Genomic DNA, 3,757 nt, shown 5'->3' with positions numbered 1-3,757 from the left:
ATACAATAGTAATAAGATGTACTCAGTAGGAAAGAGACCACATTTTCCCAACAACCCACTTAATCTTCCAGCCCCCTCACCTGGCAGCTGTTTTCCACTCCTGACCCCTTTTTTCAGAATATTTTGGGTAAATTTGAGATGAGTTATGTTTTCTTATTTGTTTATTTATTTATTTATTTATTATTGCATTTTAGGTTTTGGGGTACGTGTGAAGAACATGCAAGATTGTTGCATAGGTACACACATGGCAGTGTGGTTTGCTGCCTTCCTTCCCCTCACCTGTATCTGTCATTTCTCCCCATGCTATCTCTTCCCACCTCCCCACCCCCATCCCTTCCCCATTTCCCCCCAACTGACCCCAGTGTGTAGTGCTCCCCTCCCTGTGTCCATGTGTTCTCATTGTTCAACACTCGCCTATGAGTGAGAACATGTGGTGTTTGATTTTCTGTGAGTCATGTTTTCTGTAGGCCTCTTGATTACTTTTGCCTTCATGATATATCTGTGAACAAGGTGAGCAGACTTGACTATAGCTTGCAATGAAGACAAATTATTCTCCTGAGTGCATCCTCTGAGGTATGGTGAGATATGACTTCAAGGTGAAGCCTGGTCTATACAACCTGTACAGAAATGCTTCTCACATAAGTGTGACTTCAAATGTTTATTACAGGATGACTTATGTCTAAATCTGCAGTCACACTCCTGGCATGCATAAGACCTCTCTCTCATGTGTGTTCTCTCATGCACACTGAGGCTTGCCTTATAGGTATAGGCTCACCCACATTCCCTGTGTACAAAGGCTTCTCCCTTGAGTGTGTGCTCTCATGTTTCATGAGATTTGACTTCCAGACAAATCCTTGCCCTCATTCACTACAAACAAAAGGCTTCTCCTCTGAGTGTGTTCTCTGGTGGATGATGAGGGTTGACTTTGGGATAAAGCCTTACCTACAATCCTTGCACACACAAAAAAAAAAGAAAAGAAAAGAAAAGAAAAAAAAAATCCTTCTTCCCTGAATGTATCCTCTGGGATCTGAGGAGATTTGCCTTTAAACTAAAACTTAGCTCACACTGCTTACACACAAAGGGCTTTCTTCTGAGTGTGCTCTCTGGTATTTGGTGAGATGTGACTTCAAGGTGAAGCCTCACCCACACTCCTTGCAGGCAAAACGTTTCTCATCCAAGTGTACCATCAGGTGCTTATTACAGGAGGACTTATCCCAAAACCTTCACCCACACTCCTGGCATCCATAAAGCTTCTCCTCTGAGTGTGTCCTTTGGTGTAAAATGAGGGTTGATTTTTGGGTAAAGCCTTGCCCATAGTCCTTGCACACAAAAGACTTCTTCCTTGACTGTATCTTCTGGTGTCTGAGGACATTTGACTTAAACCTTAAGTCTTGCCCACATTCTTTGCATGTGAATGGCTTCTCCCCTGAGTGTGTTCTCTGTGTCTGAAGAGATTTCCCTTCAAGCTAGAACTTTGCCCACACTGCCTGCATATGAAGGGCTTCTCCTCTGAGTGTGTCCTCTGGTGTGTGATGAGGTGTGACTTATTGCTAAAGCCTCAGCCACACTCCTGGCATCCATAAGGCTTCTCTCCTGAGTGTATTCTCTTGTGCTCAATGAAGTATGACTTATTGGTATAGCCTAACCCACACTCCTTGCACACGAAAGCCTTCTCCCTTGAGTGTGTTCTCTTGTGTGTGGAGATGTGACTTACTTATAGCTAAAGCCTTGCCCACAGTCTTTGCACAGAAAAGGCCCCTCCTCTGAATATGCCTTCAAGTGTTTATTGTATGAGGACTTATTAAACTTTTACCCACACTCTTTGCATCCATAAGGCTTCTCTTCTAAGTGTGTTCTTTAATAAACAGTGGTTTGACTTATTGGTATAGGTTCTCTCACACGCCTTGCACACAAAGGCCTCTCCCCTGAGTGTGTCCTCTGGTGTCTGAGGACACACTCAGGGGAGAGGCCTTGCCTTGAGGTTGAAGCCTCGCCCACACTTGTTGCATACATATGGGTCCTCTCCTATGTTTGTCTTCTGGTGCAAGAGCAATGCTGACTTGTCACAAAGCCCTGGTGACACTACCTGCATGTAAAAAGCTTCTGCCTGGAATATGCTTTTTTGTGTATGAGTGATGTTTTCTGGCTGAAGTCTTGCCCACCCTCTGCATGCTTGGATGCTTCCCATCTTAAAATTTCTATTCCTTTTAACACTTTGTCTATTTCATTAGGCTTTCCTCTCTGGGCTTGGCTGTGTTCTATTTCTAACACTCTGTTCCTCCTCCTTGAATTTATGGCTTGTATCAGGGGTGGACTGGAAAATGCCCTTGACATCTGCCTCTCTCTCATGAATAAGGGTTTACAGCTTTCTTCTTTCTCTTGACCTTCAGCTGTGTCACTCTGGCAGCTTTGGTCAGAAGATTGTTGCTGCCGTTGTTTCTGATCCTCCAGGCTAGGATCCCTGAGCTGCAGGTCTTGTTCTGCAGAGAGGCTTGAAGATAGCTGGGCAGGATGGTTGAGCATCATGTGTTGCTGAGGAAGTGCTGCCTGGAGAAGACCAGAGGGCAGCAGGCACAGAGATGTATTTCTGGCTCAGATCCTGCTAAAGGTAAAATGTGTTTAGTCAGAAGAGTCAGAGTTCAGACAGCTTGGGCCCTTCACCCTTGTATTAAGATGAAATCAGCCCACATTACAACACAAACTCCATCTCCCACAAAGATTTCCCTTACAGGAACTACTTTGGATTTCCTCCACAGTCTCTTTTCTAAAATGCAGCTAGAGTATCATGTAAAGTATAAACTGAATCATGTCACTTTCCAGCTTGGTCTCCCCAGTTTCTTCCCATCACATGAAGAACAAAACCTACTTCTTAGCATGGATGATGGGGCCTTGTCCCTCAGTTCCATCACTCAGAGCTCAACTCCTCTACCTTCTGACTCACTCACTCCACCCTACACTGACAGAGCCTGCTTCTGTCCCTGAACACACAAAACCTTTTTCCTGGTTTAGGGCCTGTGGACTTGCTGTCCCTTCTTCATATATGTATTTGATTGGCTTGCCTGTTTTGTTATGCTGAGTTCAGCTCAAATGTCACTTCCTCAAAGAGATCCTCAGTGTCCCTCCTGTGCCCATACTCCACTAGCACAACACCAGCTCCATGTGCTTCTTCTGAAATAGTTTCTTTGTATCATTTATTACCCTCTGATATCACATACGTGAAATGTGTGTTGATCTTGTTGTTGCGTGTCTGCAACAATTTCACATAAGCTTTAGGGGAATCAGAATTTGACCATCTCATTCAATGCTGTATTTCCAGGTTCAAAAACAGAGTTTGGCATATAGTAGGCACTCACATAATAATTCATAAACAAATGAATGTGTTATAAATAAAGGTACATGAACATTATTTGGTCTTTTAAAGTTAAATAAATTAAAAAAATAAAAGATTTGAAATAATTTGGCCTTGATGAGAAAGCTGGAAAGTACAGAAGACTTCTTTTTTAGTTCCACAAGCTGTTCACTAAATGGTGCTATAAGTTGTGTACATGAGTTTTTTTTACAAGACAATAAGAAAAAGGAAACATAGGAAACCTCATCCAGAATTGTTTTTTCATGATGGCTGACTAGGTGTGCCTTGTACTTGCCTCTTCCACAAGGAAGATCTAAGACATCTAGTACATAACCATGTATTGACCCAAGCATCTAAGAAAGAACACAGGAATTCAGCAGGGAAATTACAGGGAAACTCTGAGACACA

At 43.0% G+C, this 3,757-nt stretch overlaps 1 pseudogene; it reads right to left on the bottom strand.

Moving 5' to 3' along the window:
- Nucleotides 1-591: 591 nt before the first annotated feature.
- Nucleotides 592-2,523, bottom strand: LOC101030609 (uncharacterized; annotated as a pseudogene).
- Nucleotides 2,524-3,757: the final 1,234 nt, after the last annotated feature.

The sequence above is a fragment of the Saimiri boliviensis genome, chromosome 9 (assembly GCF_048565385.1).
Source record: "Saimiri boliviensis isolate mSaiBol1 chromosome 9, mSaiBol1.pri, whole genome shotgun sequence".
Lineage (NCBI taxonomy): Eukaryota > Metazoa > Chordata > Mammalia > Primates > Cebidae > Saimiri > Saimiri boliviensis.
This window is presented reverse-complemented; position numbering and strand designations above follow the sequence as displayed.